Raw genomic sequence first — 18,197 nt, 5'->3', positions numbered from 1 at the left:
GTGGATTTGGCTAATTTCCTGTCTGGCCTCAACATTTACTTCAGTATAGTGTTACATTTCAACTTATTGGAAACATTTTATAGGTGTTTTCTTTAGTCTTATGAACTTATGAACTTGACAGTATCTAACTCTGAGACCCTCTGGATCTAGGGGTGGGCCCTTACACCATCTGTTTCTAGGTCTGCATGTCCCTCCCACCCTCTGTATTCAGCTAAATGGGGCATGATGTCCTCTTTGTCCAAGTCTGTGGGATCATCACACACTTGTATCAAAGTATGAGGGCCTCAGTATCTGCCTATGGCATAAACACACCTCTGTATCCGGGCATGGGACTCTCACAGCCTCGGTACTGAAGTAAGAACCTCTCACATTCCTTTGTATAGAGGCCTGGGTAACTCTCACTATCTGTATCTAGGCGTGGGTCTTCTGAGTTGAAGTTGGGATGAGTGCACTGTTTATTTAAGCTACTGGGTAAGCATGGGCGTAAAATCCGCTCCGCTCGCGGATTTTTCGGATTTTCGGCAAATTCGCAATCCGCGAACGCTCGCGAATTTGTCGAGAATCCGTGAATCCGCTCGCGGCGGATTTTTTGCTTGGTTGCGGCGCGCGGCGTGGTGCACGGCGTTCACTTTCCGTCATTTAGCGTTTGCCGAGTTGTTTTTCTTTGCAAGTGACGCGCCATTTTAGATCTTGCTGCGTGTTCCCGCGGGAGTTTGGCGCCCGCGAATACGTAATCGCGGCTTGCCACCTTGCACAGCACACCTCGCGAGAGTTCGCAATTGCGAACACGTAGTTGCGGCGGAAAGGAACAATCTCGCACTTGCGAAATAGAGATTTTGCAATTTCGCACAAGAAAATCACCAGCAAACAGGATAAACCTTCAGAAAATTATGATTTTTATCAGAATCACTCCTCAGGTTGACATTTGGATGGCCTTTTTTTTTGCAAGGAGTCCATTTTGGGGGGGGGGGGAGGAAGGAAGTGCCCCAGAGTCTCCAACTTCCTGTTCCTGTCCAGCAGGCTCCTCCCAGTGCTTTGTCCATCTCCTGGTCACTTTCATTTGGATCTGTAGCTGGAAGGATTACTTTTTGTGGGTGCTGCTTGATATTTGGATTTGAGGCCTTTTTGACTGTCTTTGGATCACTTTTGGATTAGAAATCAACTTTCACAAGTAAGTTTGTTTGGGGCATTACAGTTGCTGCAAGTAAAATTTTGGAACTTTTTCAGAACATTAAATAAATTATATTGTGGGTAGCCACAGTATCCAGTAGGACCAGGGTTGGTTAGGGGTGCATGATACAACTGTTTTGTTGAATTTAAACACCATTGAGGCCATGGATGGGCTGGGATTGTGCTGATTTTTGTCCTTTTTTTGGGCCTGCTGGTGTGGCCCTTTGCCCAGGGGTGGTGAGTGTTGCATGGGCCTAGTCTTTCTGTGGGGTGTCTTCTTGAATTTAAACATAATTGAGGCCATGGATGGGCTGGGATTGTGCTTATTTTATTGTTTTTTGTCGTTTTTGGGGGGCTGCTGGTGTGGCCTTTTGCCCAGGGGTGGTGGTGCATGGACTGAGTGTGCCTGTGGTGTGGTCTCACTCTCTTTAATGTAAACATCATGGATGGCATTGGATTGTGGGGATTTCTGGCTGTTTTTCTGTTTTTTGGGGGTGTACTGTTGATGTGGACTGGCCATGTGGGTGGTGGTGGTGGGCTGGTGGCCATCTTGAGTGCTGGCTGGTACAGGCAACATGTGCCTGGGGTGTAAGGGGCCATTTTGAGGAGAGGCAGTGTCTGAGGCCTGCACTTATTTTGGCTACTTTTCATCCATTATGCCCAGGGGTAGTGAGTGTTGCATGGGCCTAGTGTTTCTGAGGGGTGTCTTCTTGAATTTAAACACCATTGAGGCCATGGATGGGCTGAGATTGTGCTGATTTTATTGTTTTTTGTCCTTTTTTTGGGCCTGCTGGTGTGGCCCTTTGCCCAGGGGTGGTGAGTGTTGCATGGGCCTAGTCTTTCTGTGGGGTGTCTTCTTGAATTTAAACATAATTGAGGCCATGGATGGGCTGGGATTGTGCTTATTTTATTGGTTTTTGTCGTTTTTGGGGGGCTGCTGGTGTGGCCTTTTGCCCAGGGGTGGTGGTGCATGGACTGAGTGTGCCTGTGGTGTGGTCTCACTCTCTTTAATGTAAACATCATGGATGGCATTGGATTGTGGTGATTTCTGGCTGTTTTTCTGTTTTTTGGGGGTGTACTGTTGATGTGGACTGGCCATGTGGGTGGTGGTGGGGGCCATCTTGAGTGCTGGCTGGTACAGGTAACATGTGCTTGGGGTGTAAGGGAGGGGCAATTTTGAGGAGAGGCAGTGTCTGAGGCCTGCACTTATTTTGGCTACTTTTCATCCATTATGCCCAGGGGTAGTGAGTGTTGCATGGGCCTAGTGTTTCTGAGGGGTGTCTTCTTGAATTTAAACACCATTGAGGCCATGGATGGGCTGGGATTGTGCTGATTTTATTGTTTTTTGTCGTTTTTTTGGGCCTGCTGGTGGGGCCCTTTGCCCAGGGGTGGTGAGTGTTGCATGGGCCTAGTCTTTCTGTGGGGTGTCTTCTTGAATTTAAACATAATTGAGGCCATGGATGGGCTGGGATTGTGCTTATTTTATTGTTTTTTGTCGTTTTTGGGGGGCTGCTGGTGTGGCCTTTTGCCCAGGGGTGGTGGTGCATGAACTGAGTGTGCCTGTGGTGTGGTCTCACTCTCTTTAATGTAAACATCATGGATGGCATTGGATTGTGGTGATTTCTGGCTGTTTTTCAGTTTTTTGGGGGTGTACTGTTGATGTGGACTGGCCATGTGGGTGGTGGTGGTGGCCATCTTGAGTGCTGGCTGGTACAGGCAACATGTGCTTGGGGTGTAAGGGAGGGGCCATTTTGAGGAGAGGCAGTGTCTGAGGCCTGCACTTATTTTGGCTACTTTTCATCCATTATGCCCAGGGGTAGTGAGTGTTGCATGGGCCTAGTGTTTCTGAGGGGTGTCTTCTTGAATTTAAACACCATTGAGGCCATGGATGGGCTGGGATTGTGGTGATTTTATTGTTTTTTGTCGTTTTTTTGGGCCTGCTGGTGGGGCCCTTTGCCCAGGGGTGGTGAGTGTTGCATGGGCCTAGTCTTTCTGTGGGGTGTCTTCTTGAATTTAAACATAATTGAGGCCATGGATGGGCTGGGATTGTGCTTATTTTATTGTTTTTTGTCGTTTTTGGGGGGCTGCTGGTGTGGCCTTTTGCCCAGGGGTGGTGGTGCATGGACTGAGTGTGCCTGTGGTGTGGTCTCACTCTCTTTAATGTAAACATCATGGATGGCATTGGATTGTGGTGATTTCTGGCTGTTTTTCTGTTTTTTGGGGGTGTACTGTTGATGTGGACTGGCCATGTGGGTGGTGGTGGTGGCCATCTTGAGTGCTGGCTGGTACAGGCAACATGTGCTTGGGGTGTAAGGGGCCATTTTGAGGAGAGGCAGTGTCTGAGGCCTGCACTTATTTTGGCTACTTTTCATCCATTATGCCCAGGGGTAGTGAGTGTTGCATGGGCCTAGTGTTTCTGAGGGGTGTCTTCTTGAATTTAAACACCATTGAGGCCATGGATGGGCTGGGATTGTGCTGATTTTATTGTTTTTTGTCGGTTTTTTGGGTTTGCTGGTGTGGCCCTTTGCCCAGGGGTGGTGAGTGTTGCATGGGCCTAGTCTTTCTGTGGGGTGTCTTCTTGAATTTAAACATAATTGAGGCCATGGATGGGCTGGGATTGTGCTTATTTTATTGTTTTTTGTCGTTTTTGGGGGGCTGCTGGTGTGGCCTTTTGCCCAGGGGTGGTGGTGCATGGACTGAGTGTGCCTGTGGTGTGGTCTCACTCTCTTTAATGTAAACATCATGGATGGCATTGGATTGTGGTGATTTCTGGCTGTTTTTCTGTTTTTTGGGGGTGTACTGTTGATGTGGACTGGCCATGTGGGTGGTGGTGGGGGCCATCTTGAGTGCTGGCTGGTACAGGCAACATGTGCTTGGGGTGTAAGGGAGGGGCAATTTTGAGGAGAGGCAGTGTCTGAGGCCTGCACTTATTTTGGCTACTTTTCATCCATTATGCCCAGGGGTAGTGAGTGTTGCATGGGCCTAGTGTTTCTGAGGGGTGTCTTCTTGAATTTAAACACCATTGAGGCCATGGATGGGCTGGGATTGTGCTGATTTTATTGTTTTTTGTCGTTTTTTTGGGCCTGCTGGTGGGGCCCTTTGCCCAGGGGTGGTGAGTGTTGCATGGGCCTAGTCTTTCTGTGGGGTGTCTTCTTGAATTTAAACATAATTGAGGCCATGGATGGGCTGGGATTGTGCTTATTTTATTGTTTTTTGTCGTTTTTGGGGGGCTGCTGGTGTGGCCTTTTGCCCAGGGGTGGTGGTGCATGAACTGAGTGTGCCTGTGGTGTGGTCTCACTCTCTTTAATGTAAACATCATGGATGGCATTGGATTGTGGTGATTTCTGGCTGTTTTTCTGTTTTTTGGGGGTGTACTGTTGATGTGGACTGGCCATGTGGGTGGTGGTGGTGGCCATCTTGAGTGCTGGCTGGTACAGGCAACATGTGCTTGGGGTGTAAGGGGCCATTTTGAGGAGAGGCAGTGTCTGAGGCCTGCACTTATTTTGGCTACTTTTCATCCATTATGCCCAGGGGTAGTGAGTGTTGCATGGGCCTAGTGTTTCTGAGGGGTGTCTTCTTGAATTTAAACACCATTGAGGCCATGGATGGGCTGGGATTGTGCTGATTTTATTGTTTTTTGTCGGTTTTTTGGGCCTGCTGGTGGGGCCCTTTGCCCAGGGGTGGTGAGTGTTGCATGGGCCTAGTCTTTCTGTGGGGTGTCTTCTTGAATTTAAACATAATTGAGGCCATGGATGGGCTGGGATTGTGCTTATTTTATTGTTTTTTGTCGTTTTTGGGGGGCTGCTGGTGTGGCCTTTTGCCCAGGGGTGGTGGTGCATGGACTGAGTGTGCCTGTGGTGTGGTCTCACTCTCTTTAATGTAAACATCATGGATGGCATTGGATTGTGGTGATTTCTGGCTGTTTTTCTGTTTTTTGGGGGTGTACTGTTGATGTGGACTGGCCATGTGGGTGGTGGTGGTGGCCATCTTGAGTGCTGGCTGGTACTGGCAACATGTGCTTGGGGTGTAAGGGGCCATTTTGAGGAGAGGCAGTGTCTGAGGCCTGCACTTATTTTGGCTACTTTTCATCCATTATGCCCAGGGGTAGTGAGTGTTGCATACTTGCATGTCCCTAGTCTTTCTGTGGGGTGTCTTCAATGTAAACATTATGGATGGCATGGGATTGTGCTCATTTTTCTGTGTTTTGTCGATTTTTTGGGGTGTATAACTGAACTGATGTTCCTCTGTCTTCCATTGCTTTTAGGTGCACAAGAAGACTCAAGAGAACCACCAGTGCCAGGAAGAAGTCCTGCAGCGGTGTGTGTGTGCAGCATAACGTCACGCGACGTCACGTCTGGACACAGAACCCTCTGCAACTCGTGCAACTGCTGCCTGCTGACCTGCTCTGAAGAAGATGGCCCCAAAAAAAGTAACCCGTAGCTCCTCTAGCAAGAAAGGTGCCAGTAAGGAGCAGAAGAAGCAAGTTACCAAGGACACTGGTGTGCTGCCCGCCCCTTTTTTTGGGAGTAAAAAAAAAAGTATGCCTGCAGCAGCAGCAGCGGGATCTGCTGGGGACCAAGCTGGCAGCAGCACCCCCGCTCCATTGGGCTCAGTGCCACCACCACCACCACGCCAACTTAAGTCCAAGCCCTTGAGTGCTGCAGAGGCAGCCAGTATAGTTGTTCAATCACCATCGACCAGTGATGTTGGCTCATCGCAAGAAAGCAGCAGCAATGTCCCTCAATCAACACAGGTTGTTGTAGCTCATCTGACGAGTGTTGAACAACCACAGCCGCAACAACAATCACATGTGCAAGTACAAGCCCAAGTACATGTGGAAGGAGAGGCAGCGCAAGGAGATGCGCAAGCAGAGGTGCATGGAGGGTCACAAGTGCCCACAATAGTTGTTCCTCCCGAAGTAGGGGCACATCAGGAAATCGACAATCAAGGCGAGGTATCATTTGAGGAAGCCACTCCTCCTGATGATCCTTCATTGTCTTCCACACCCCTAGCAAGGAAGAGATCAAAGGTGGTGTCTACATCTTCTTCAAGCACACCTCCTTCTGATGATACGGATCAAACTTGGGAACCAGCACCACAGCCGTCTGAGAGTGAGGCACACCATGATCCGACAAAGGTAGTTAAGCGTAAAAGGAAGCTCGTCCAAAGTCTCAGAGTTATGGAGTGTGATGAGTCTCAACAAGAAGTGGCGGATACTGCTGCTGATGAAGACTCTGCCAACGACGACCCAGTCATCATAAAGGTCACTGCAGCCCCAGCGGGCATGCAGCAAACAGACATTTTGACCCTAGCCCGAAGAGCTGCTGAGCGTGATGATGATGATGATGTTGTCGATGAGGAGGCAGTGGAAACACCACAATCATTGGAGTTAAGTAGTACACCAACTCGTCCCGCTTCCATATTTCTTTCTGGCAAGAAGAGACCTCCGTCAACCTCGACCTTAATTAGTGGCGGTGAAAGTGCAAAACGTACAAAAGTTGGGCAATCCAGATCCTCCACTTCATCTGGCATTAGCTTCATGAGCACCACCACCAGTATCGCCGCCTCCTCCATGTCCCACAGACACTTCAAGTCCCCAGTTTGGGACTTCTTTACTGTTTGTCCAAAAAATCCAAAGTTTGCCATTTGTACCATTTGTAAGCAAGCAGTTAGTCGTGGTAAGCCAGGTACCAACTATGGTACCGGAGGCCAGAGAGGTCATCTTAGGAGACAGCACACTGTCAAATGGTTTGCGCACCTAGATGCGATCAAGAAAGGCCAAATTCAAGGAAACGTTGATGTTTCATCTGATGATGACGAGCAGGAAGAAGACGTGTCAAACACTTCCCTTACACCCAGTACCCCTGTCAGCAGCACACCCAATGTTTGGCACACTAAGAGTGTTGGAGCGAGTGAGACACCAACGCACAAAAGTTCACCAGCGAGCAAAATTGGGTCAACGAAGTCATTATCAGCCCGTAAATGCTTGGTCCAGGGCAACATTAGAACAATGCTTACTTCAGACGTGCCATATGAACGCAACCACCCACTGGCGCGTCTGTATAACACTACGCTGGCTAAAATGCTAGCTGTGGACCTTCTACCTTTTTCTTTTGTAGAAGCGGTAGGTTTTCTTGAATTAGTGGCAACGCTCTGCCCTAAATGGAAGGTTCCGAGCCGGTTCTATTTTGCCAGAGTTGCGGTTCCAGCACTACATGAAGATGTGCTGGAGGCGATTGGGGCAGCTTTGCAGAAGAGTGCTGTTCACACAATACATCTGACAACAGACATGTGGACCAGTGGCGCAGGCGCTGATTACATGTGCATCACTGCACACTGGGTCTCTTTTTCAGGTGTTAAAGCAAAGCTAAACGCAGGTGTTGACCCAGACAAAGTTTTCAAAGCTGCTCGGAAACATGCAACACTAGCCATGTTTGGCTTGGAGAAAAGTCACACAGCAGAAAACCTTTTGGAAGAGTTTAACCACTTGGCTGCTAAGGCACCTGATGCACTTCCATTGACTTTCCATTGAAATCAATGGAAACTCCATGACGAGTTACCCTTGTCATTAGCACTGAAGGGGTTAACAAAAAGGTCTTGACAAAGCTATCCCCCCTAAAACGCAAGATTGGTTATGTTTCCACGGATAATGGCGCCAATGTAGTTAAGGCCATGTTCATGGGTGACCATGTTAGAGTGCCGTGTTTGGCGCACTGTATCAACCTGGTAGTTCAAAAATTCTTGAGTGATAAAGACAGTACAGCGTTCGAGGTAATGGCCACCTGCCGCAAAATGTGCAACCATTTCAGCCATTCTTTTAAGGCCCGGAAGCATCTGCGGAGACTGCTACTTCAACGTAGAATGCCAGTGAAAGCACTCATCCAGGAGGTGGCAACACGTTGGAACTCAACCTTCTACATGCTTGAGCGTCTGTATGAGCAGTATACGGTACTCGATCACTATTTCTTCACAGAGGGTACATCTCAGAAGGAGGACCTGCGGATGAGTGCGGCGCAATGGGACATAGTTAAAAGCCTGACAGACATGCTTCGTCCTTTTGAGTTCTTCATGCGTGCAGTCAGCCAGGAGGACTGTAATTTGGGAAAAGCTATCCCATTGTTGTGCATGCTGGAGCACCAACTGATGGCGGTGTCTTCTGAGTTTGAAAAAGATGAAGAAAAAAAAAACCATTTCATTTTGTCAGAGAAATTATTAGAGCGCCTACGTGGTGATGAACGTCTTCAAAAGATCAAGTCAGATCAGCATTACATTTGTGCTACTATTCTGGATCCACGCTACAAAAAGGCGCTGGCAGGCGAAGCATTATTTCCTTTTGCTGATGCAGATGTTCAAAAGTACAAACATTGGTTAGCCTGGTCAGCCAAGAGGTTTGAAAAAGAACGGCAGGTTATTGAAGGAGAAGCCAGTACATCAGCATCAGCATCAGCAGGCCATCCCCAGTCACAAGAATCCACTTCTGCACCTGTGGCTGGGGCACAAGTGACCTCTCAGCCGTTAAAGACACCGGCAACTGGATCATCTGCACCACACACAACAAAAACAGTGGCTGTTGTAGAGGATTGGCTAAGTTTGCTTGGGTATGGTTCTCGAAAAAATGTCACAGCCACAGCCAAAAGTAAGCAAATTGGAGGAACCGTTGATGACCTTGAGTCGATGGTGCAGGGCTATATGAATGACTCAACAGAGGTCTTTCTTAATGATGAGCCATTGCAGTATTGGCATGGCAAAAAACAATTGTGGCCACAGCTCTACAACCTGGCTATAAACTATTTGTCTTGCCCACTCGCAAGTGTGTCTTCTGAACGTGTTTTCAGTGCTGCTGGTGGCATTGTAACTCCCAAACGGAGCCGCCTCTCGCCCAAAAATGTGGAGCGGCTGACAATGATCAAGATGAATCAGCACCTCATACCACCAGATTACAAAGTACGAGAAAGCACGCCGCATGAAGACGAGGAGGACGGCAACGTAGATGAGGGGATTTTTTCTCTGTTCGGTGGCACTGACCTCATCCAGCCTGAATTCGCAGAGTATGATGACGAAATCTTGTTCTTATTCCCTGACACCAAGCCCTGAAAATGAGACAATCAATCAAGAACTTTCTTTTTCGTCCTTATTCACTTTTATTCCTGTGTGCTTTGTGTCTCTCTTTCTTTGTTTTGCACAGTTAATTTAATTCAAACTTTAATCACCTAATCCCAAAAACAAGACCATCATCAGAACTGTCTTCACTTGTTTGCTTATTGATTTGAAGGTGCCGCAGTCTACATTCCTCAGGTTCACAAGTTCTGAAGAACATGCTCCTCTATCCTCCTCCTCCAGACTGCGATTTCCCTCCAAGCAGAGTGCTGGATTACGCCCAATGAAGAAAGACTCAGCACTTGTGGGGGTGTTGTACTTCTTTGCGGGTGAGTTGACGGATTTTGGCCCATTGCTGTGAAGCTCTAATAATGGACAAAAGTGTTTTGGACCAAATATGAGGTGGAAATTTCTTGCCGTTTTTGCTGACTTGCTTGCCTTTGAGGTGCTCTTTGGCGGGGTTCCGGGTGTTTGTAATTTTTGGTGTCTGTCGAAGCACTGCTGCGACAGTCTAATCTTAATTGCATTTGCTTTCCAGGAAATCCGTGGTGGAAAACAGGAGTTATGATGATTGATGATGATGACCTAGCTGAACAGCGCCGCATTTGGACCGAAGGCCGAGAGATATTGTAAGTATGAGATTTAGCTTTTTCGCTGTTTGGGGGTGTTGTCGGGTGGTTTTTTGCGGGTGGGTTGGCGCCTGGCGGGTCTTGCCTGGGGCATTCCTGGGAAGGTCTAATACCGGATAGAAGTGTTTTGGACAAAATCCATAAGGAACAGCCTTTTTTTTGCTATTTCTTCTGACATCTTGCTCAATGTAGCGTTTTGGGGGGCTTCCTGCTGTTCGTGGGTGGGTTGCGGCCGGGGTCTCTGTCGAAGCACTGCTGCGACAGTCTAATCTTAATTGCATTTGCTTTCCAGGAAATCCGTGGTGGAAAACAGGAGTTATGATGATTGATGATGATGATGACCTAGCTGAACAGCGCCGCATTTGGACCGAAGGCCGAGAGATATTGTAAGTATGAGATTTAGCTTTTTCGCTGTTTGGGGGTGTTGTCGGGTAGTTTTTTGCGGGTGGGTTGGCGCCTGGCGGGTCTTGCCTGGGGCATTCCTGGGAAGGTCTAATACCGGATAGAAGTGTTTTGGACAAAATCCATAAGGAAACACCAGTTTTGGCACTTTTTGTAAGTTAGGGTTCGTTAGGGTTAGCCCTAGCAGCAGGATTGCATGTGTTTCGGGGGGTTCTATTGCAACGCAGTTCTGTTGTTGTAGAGCACTGTTGGAGCGATGCTGGCTATGGATACTTTTGCTTGCTTGCAAGTGGTTTGAATACAATCCACGGTCTGTATTTGGGCCTACTGTTACTTTCAAAGTACGTTTTGTAACCATTTTTCTGCTAGGCATCGTTTTTGGAGATCTGATTGGGGTTCTTCTACATTTTTGCGACTGGCTTTAGTAAGGGTCTTGGTGGGAGCATTGCTGGGAAGGTCAAATTTTGTTCTAAAACACAGTTTACAGTACACCTACCTTGAGGGGAAAGATCCGCTATAATATTTTGGCCATAATTATTTATCCTTAAAAAGGTGACTCAGACAGAGCACGCAATTTCAAAAATATTGTACTGTCTATTAGGGAAATCAAAGTGTCACTTTTTGAACCACACAGCGTACATACCTTTTATTTATTTATCAGTGGTATTGTAATAGCACTTCCTGTTTTCCGTTGAATAATTACAGGCCGGGTTTCAGTCAACATCCGCCAGGCAGGCAGTGGACAGGGTGTCTTCTGTCAGTGGTCACCACATTGATGGACGAAGCGTCAGCTGGAATGGAGGAGTGCCGCCAATAAGAGGAATTGTTTGCTGCATGCAACTTACTTACCAAATTCAACAGGACAACTCCAACAACATACGCAATACAGATACAGTATCCATTGTTGTCTTTTATTCTATGAGTGTGACTGCATGTGCACTGCTTACCTTTAGTTTGTAACCAAAGATTGTCTTTATCTTCAATTATTGTTTGTCCATGCTCTGCTTTTTTTTTCTTCTCTCAACAAAACCTACCCAAAAAGAAACCCCCATTCCCATCCATTTTACAAACCCTAACCCTCTTCCCCCGGGATGTGTTGTTTTGCTTGATGTCTGACTAAAATGACATCAATAATTCCACACACTTGCTGGGGAGGATAAGGTCATAGCAACAGGCTGGTGAAGGAATACGAGGATATCTTCTAGACTTACTCAGCTTCAGTACTATATCTTCTAGTAGTAGTAGCCAATGTCAAATAAATTCAACGCAAGTACTAGTTATACTTGCAAGCAAATACTTTACCATTTGTTAGGCTACATTATGGCACTGTTCTAGTGTACTGTCACCTGCTATTTTCTCGATCGTACCGTAACCGTTGTAATGCTACAGTAAGGACAAACAAGGTTTCGTTTTCTTTTTTTCCATAGGCATGCAACTGCCACTGTGTCACACCACTAGTACCACCGCAATGAGGAAATGTCACCCACCCAGGATTGACAACGTTAATCCCCATTTCACCTGGAGCCAGCCCTGGGCCTAGCCCTAATTTCTAACACAAATTACAGGTAAGATAAGCGTTTGGTGGGAGGTAGTATAATGGAGTATTATTTCGGAGTAGACAAGAGATTGACGGTTGTACTACTAAAGTCCTACGACTGTTCAGGAAAACAAAGTTACTGTTACACCCCCGCCCCCCACCCACCAGACTGAAAAGCAGTAAAAAAACAGGTATGGTCAGATAAAGTTTAAAAATATATTTATGTAGCCCTAACAAAATAATCTCCCTCACCCACCCTAACCCCAACGATTGTCTTTGAAACGTCCCAAAACGATCCCAACTCCTAAATCCCACCCCCCAAAAGTCTATAAAAAAAGGGCAAGGGACACTCCACTACTGGAGGGTGCTGGTGCTGGTGCATAATGCGGCATGGGCATCATACTCCTTGCGGAGGGTGGCAAGCTCGGAGCGGAGGCCCTTAACCAAGTTCTTATACTTCAGGACCTCCTGCTCCAGGTTGGACATGCGGACTCGTAGGCGGCGTTGGCGTTCCTTGCAGCTCCTGTGGGGGGCAGCTGGTATTTCTGTTGCTTGGCGGCGGTGGCGGTCGTCTTTCTTAGCCCGGCTCGGTCCCGCTGGCTTAGTCACGGAGGAGGATGCAGTGGTCACAGTCGAGGATGTTGTTGTTGCCCCGCTCGACTGCGTGTCCTCCTCCTCCTCCAGGGCCACCAGCCGCCGATACTCGGCGACAGTGGCCTCCAGCCTCCATTGCCGGGCCAATTTAGCCTGCTCCCTCCGTGTTGTTGATTTGGAAGGAGCAACTATATACAGAAAGAAAGACATAGTCTGTAACCAATGCTCCTTAGCATTAATAACACAAAGTGATTGAGCCGAAAGTTGGGTCACAGTACAAGTAGCAAATTGAAAGCACAGTACATAACTATTGAGGACAGTATCTATGTAACCTCCCACTTCTGCATCCTTGCTCTAACATTAGTGGTAGTTTAATGAATAAATTCTACGACCACTATGGACTTCCATTACAGTCGACTATGACAGTACACCAGTCTTATTCTTCTTCTTCTCTCTTGTTTAGGAAATTATTACGTTATCTTATGCAAGCCGGCAGAATGACATGGACAGCACAGTGAACTTGCACCCGAGAAGAAAAGTTGCACACCATGATGAGTGAGACGGACTTGCATTACTGTACCGGTCCAGTACATGCAGGTGGTGAAGCTAATACTTTTCTATTACGGGTGGCACTGAGAATACTCTGTTACAAGGGCTACTGCTTAATTAATTTACCTTTCACCCTACAGTGCAAATGAGTACTAGAAAAGGAAAATGAAGAAGCTAACTAATTTGATTATCTATCACTTCACATGGGACGTATTTGATGACATATGGGATGACTTTAGAGAGGTACGGAGTGTCCACCGTAATAACCAGATATATGCTGTGATTGCAGACGCAATACAAAGTACTGCTACTATACATGGTAGTATTGGACACATTTACAATTTCTTTTCCTTGCCTTCCCTGCACTGGAACGGACGTGCGGGTGCGGTGGTACATGCTCTTCAAGGTAACACTTACTTCATCTGGCGACCATCTACTCTCTCTAGATACACATGTGCTATCTAAGAGTCAAAGAATACAATGCTCCAGGCATCCATTCAGTCAAAGTATACGCACACATACAGTTTCTGTTTCACCCACCCAGGCTGCTGTCCTTCCACCCATCCTTGCTTCATCATTGACCCAGCCATGCACCATACCATATTCTTTCCTTCCCAGCCACCTCGGGGGCCAAGCAAACACATATCGTTCTTCTTTGCCAGCCATCATACAAGTTCGCGTCCCACTTACTTACACCCTTCTTTCGCTTTTCGTTCATCCCATCCATCACGTTCGTCTAAGAACTTATTGGGATTCTTCTCACCAAAAACTTCACAGCTAAGTCGAAGTACATTTCGAGGAGGCTACTACCTGGTTGATTTGTAATTGTAATACACCCGTGCAGAAAGCACACTATGCAGTCTTCAATCTCAATAAGTAAGGAATATATAGCTTACCTGTTTCCGCCACCACCGTTTGAACCCCCACAGGACCGTCCGCCGGCTCTTGCACCGCCTCCTCCCCAGAGTCCTCCGAGTCCTCGCCCAACACAGCCACCTCCGCGCTGGCCCCGTCACCAGATGTTACACCTACAAAGTACATTTAAGAATGTTAGAATACACCACTCACTACTATATAATATTTGGTCTAGGAGAAATGTTAAAAAAACTGAATACAATTAATAATTTGTGACTGTCTACTCCATAGTAAAAATGTCCCATTTTCCAGGGAAGGCTGTTGTCTTGCTGCACTTTTATGCACAACTGATGAATGCTTGCTTTTGATTTTTAACACGCACCACTTTTTCTCCTAACAGACAGAAGCTTGACTCCTAAGAACACGACCAGGATCAAGTTCAAACCAGGTGAGAGCTCGGCTCGACCACAAGAAATGTGTCCAATTAATCGTCAGCACTAACCACTTTTCCGTTTTCAGTTAAATAGTTTTATGACAAAGTAGATTTTAATAAATGTGTTTACTTTTAATAAAGCTTTTAAACTTAAATAGACTCTGTGGTTTTTGTTCCTCCAGACTAGAGTGGATGAGCTAAAGGTTTTGGAATTTTTGCAAGCATGAGTGCCTCTGACACTTCTTGACTGTGCTGTGACTCCGTACTCTCTTGTCCTGCGTACGATAATCTAGAGATCATTGGGGATCAATCATCGGTGACTTCGGGAGCTGAATGACTCTGCCACACTATCTAGTCAGTAACGAGACAGTGCATAGAGCTATTGCTGAATAGAATGGGAGTCCAATGGAATTGCCAAATGTCCAATCTTAGTTAGCTACACAGACAGACTAATAAGAATAGTCTAGTAATACCACAGGGAGTCATATTCGAGGCAGGATAATAATTTATATCCAGTCTACAAGAAGATCAAAGACGATTTAGAAAAAATAGAATGAGGAACGCTAGGAAAAAATAGGTACTGTTTATTAAAATGTAAACTTACTGGGGCCAGCAAAGGAGCCCTCGCCTGCCCGATCCTGCCCTGCATCCTCAGCACCCTCCTCCTGTGTCCTCTTGCCCTTGGGGGGAGCTGATGTACAACATGAAAGAAAGAAAAACCAGAAAACATGGATGAGATTTTTCAACCAAATCAAACATTTCAAAAGAACAATAACAAAATATTTTGGAGAAATAGCAAATAGATAGACAACTATTCCACGGGATCTATCTCATGTGGTATACTACGTTATTCGTATTGCCTGATTTGCGGAACGTTGACTTAGAAAGTTCCTATGTAACTCAATAAACAGACTACTAAAGAGGTTTGCCTAGGCCTGGCACTGCAGGCAGCAGTCCGCAGCACGCGAAGTGACAGACAAAGTCCATCCTGCTTGCAGATCAGTGAATACTCAAACTATCAATCCACCCACCACCGCCACTATTTCTTCTTATAGCCATGTGTCTAAAGGAAGGACTGGACTTCAGTCTGTTGGGGCTGATTTAGAAGTCCCTTGCGGCTCATTTTCCTCCATTGTTGCGTGCCTTTTGGGACGCAGCGGCAGAACAAAAGACTCGCCATGGTGTTGGTGCGGCGTATATATTAAAAAAAAACACATATGGGCATATGGGCGATGCATCACGTTGTAAAGCCCTGCGCCATCAGGGGGCGTTCCGGCGCAAGGGAGGGCGTACCTGCGCAGGAACGAATCCTAAAAGTGGCTGAGGGAAATCTACAAGATGTCAATCAGTCACTTTTAGGACAATGATGCATGACTCAAACCCTGCGCGCTTGAAGCCGACGTACGGCTTGATGCAGCATTGGGGAGATAGGGTACCCCAGAGCATTGCTGGAGCTGCGCCATCGTTGGCACGCAACTCCAGCAATGCGCTGCCTTTACGGCACAGATGCGTAAGGCTTCTAAACCGTTTTGGGCCAATGGGTGGTGGTGGCATGGCACACAATTACTGCCGCATCCCTGCTACTTTGCAGGGATGCGCCGGTAATTGAAAATATGACCCTTACTGTCTAGCATTACGCAGTTCTTATCTTTACACTACACTCATACATAATTTCTCAGGCCAATGAAATGCTTCTGAACACAACATACAAAACAAAGAAGCATAGTAGCAAGCAAGGCTACTGAGAAGGAGAGCAGTGCACCTGAAATGCATAGAAGATTTTGAAATATAATTTACCTCAATGTAATCGGCAGCATTATTGCTCTTGGTAAAGAACAAAGATTTGCAAATAACAGAGCCGGATAAAACAGAGTAGTAAATGAATAGCTACTACTACTCACCAAGCCCGGGGACCTCTACGCCGAGCGCGTCCAGCAAGTCCCGCTCCCGGTCCATGACATCGGTCCAGCGGTGGGTGGCCTGGTTATATGTGCGCCGGACCCCAGAGATCTTACACATGGCCCGGCACACCTTCTCCCACCGCTTGCGGCGCTCCCGGATGCCATAGCCAGTCGCGATCTTGCCGCCTCCCAGGATCGTCTTGGGGAGGCGGCGCTGGACGTGGAAGATCAGTGCCGCCACTTCCTCCGCGCTGAAGATCTCCCGCGGGACCACTTGCTCCCCCCTCAAACGCCCGCACGGGAGCCGGGCACGGGGTGCGGGACCCTTCCCCTTCTCAGGGTGCTTCCCGGCTCCCTTTACCATGGTCTGGGCAGAAATACAGTTAAATGATAAACAAGAAATAGAATAGTGAAGAAGAAAAGAAAAGAGTTTAAAAAAGTAGTTTAAAAGTAACTAAAAGCAGCAGAAAACACAAAAATATAGAGCTAGAAAAATAGAGGGATAGATAATAAGTAAAATTAGATCAAATAAACTTCAAACAAGCAAAGGATGGCAGAGATTGAGAGAGGATAGAGAAAGCATGCCCAGAACCATAGCAATGAATGAGAAACAAGATGGCCGCGCCCGTTCACGACCGCGTGGGTAAGTTCGCGCGAGATTTTCCTTGCGAGCACGCGCGAAATTGTACTAGCGAGCAGCACACTTTGCGAGATTACACATAGCGGCCGGAAACGGAATTACGTCACGCAAACAAGAAGGCCGCGCCCGTGTACGACCGATAGGGTAACTTGGCAAATGTATAGCTAGAAGCGCCTCGCGAACACGCGCACGATCACGCGAACATACACGTCGCACAAAAAACAATTTTGTATTCGCACGTATTCGCGGGTTCCGAAATCGATCTCGCACGGATTCGAGCACCAAAAAATGCGCGAAATTGCTGAAAAAAACGATTTTAGCTAAACTGAAAGCAATGAGCAGGTGCAAAAGTTCAAACTTAACATTAGTAACATTCAAGGTAGTGCTTCCTGAGGGGCCCCTCCAGAGTTTGCAACTATTCTATGACCCTGCTATGACCCAAACAGCAGGCCCATAGAATAGCTACAAGTAGACCATAAAGGTCCTGTGAAAAAAAAGTTTCACTGCAACAAAAAGCAAATTACAGATAAGGAAGGAAGCAGGTGCCAGCCAGACTGGAAGTTTCAATATTACTGACACATTAATGACCCACAAATTAATTGATGGCAGTTGAAGAAGGGCAGGTGTGCTTGCTTTTTTCAACCACCATAATCTACAGTGATAAATAAACCTAATGGGTGGCAGTGAGGATGTACCAGAGGGTGGCATGGGTGTCCCAGAGGGTGGCAGTGGTGAAACAGAGGGTGCTGTGAACCTGTGATGATAAACCAGACGTAGAAACAACATAGTCGCGGCCGTTGCGAGCCGAAAAGTAAGTTCGCAATTGCGAACTTGTCCCAAAATCGGCGCGAACGCGCGCCAACACAAAAAACGGGAAAATCCGCAAATCCGCTAGAGTTCGCGGATCTTCGCGGATTGCGAATCCGTAAATCCGCAAGTTCGCGTACGCGAGATCCGCTAGATCCGCCCATGCTTACTACTGGGTCCTTTGTACATTCTCTATTAAAACCTGGGACTTGTGCCCTCTACATTTAAGTCTGAGGCCCTTACATCAACTGTATAAAGGCATGGGCATTTAGGAAATTGATTAAAACCTGGATTTTTTTCTAACCTCTAGTTAACTCCTTCCTGATAGCCATCTGTCTGTCTTAGCCTAACATAACATAACATAACATGGCTCCCTGAAGCCTTTAGAACTAGTTTGAAGACCTTCACCCAGCCTCTATATACAGACAGAGTACCTCAAACCTTCTGTATGAGTGCCTTGATCTTTCACACATCTGTCTATGTGTAGGACCCTAACACTCTCTGAATGTAGGTGTGGGATCCTCATACCTAATAGAGCCCTCACATCTTCTGTAAGGAGGTCTATGAGCCTCACCTCTTCTCT

The sequence above is a fragment of the Lissotriton helveticus genome, chromosome 1_1 (assembly GCF_964261635.1).
Source record: "Lissotriton helveticus chromosome 1_1, aLisHel1.1, whole genome shotgun sequence".
NCBI lineage: Eukaryota > Metazoa > Chordata > Amphibia > Caudata > Salamandridae > Lissotriton > Lissotriton helveticus.
The sequence above is the reverse complement of the archived record's forward strand: the minus strand, read 5'-3'. Positions refer to the sequence as shown.